Source organism: Penaeus monodon, chromosome 32 (genome assembly GCF_015228065.2).
Source record: "Penaeus monodon isolate SGIC_2016 chromosome 32, NSTDA_Pmon_1, whole genome shotgun sequence".
NCBI lineage: Eukaryota > Metazoa > Arthropoda > Malacostraca > Decapoda > Penaeidae > Penaeus > Penaeus monodon.
The window spans coordinates 22,406,979-22,407,219 of NC_051417.1; the positions used below are offsets into that span (position 1 = coordinate 22,406,979).

Consider the following 241-nt stretch of genomic DNA (forward strand, 5'->3'; position numbering starts at 1 on the left):
AGAATAGAGTTGATAGTGCATGCGCCTGGCAGCAACTGGCTAAAGGAAGACAATCTTTGGTAGGTCTCCAAATATGGCCACAAAGAAAGGCAGATAGTCTAACCATATTTCACTTATTTTTTTCTACATGCTTTTGTATTCAGTATAGTTAGAATAATGCTCTAGGATTCTCTTGTATGCATTATATAGTAAAATTGAAAGCCAAACATTTTTTTTGTAATTATTCCATGATACTTTATGG

The 241-nt window shown here is 33.6% G+C and overlaps 1 protein-coding gene across 1 annotated transcript in view; it reads right to left on the minus strand.

Annotated features, from left to right (window-relative positions):
- The window catches only part of LOC119593722 (transcription elongation factor S-II-like), a gene marked incomplete in the record, with an annotated part of 13,827 nt that overhangs the window by 8,652 nt on the left and 4,934 nt on the right, over positions 1-241 (minus strand).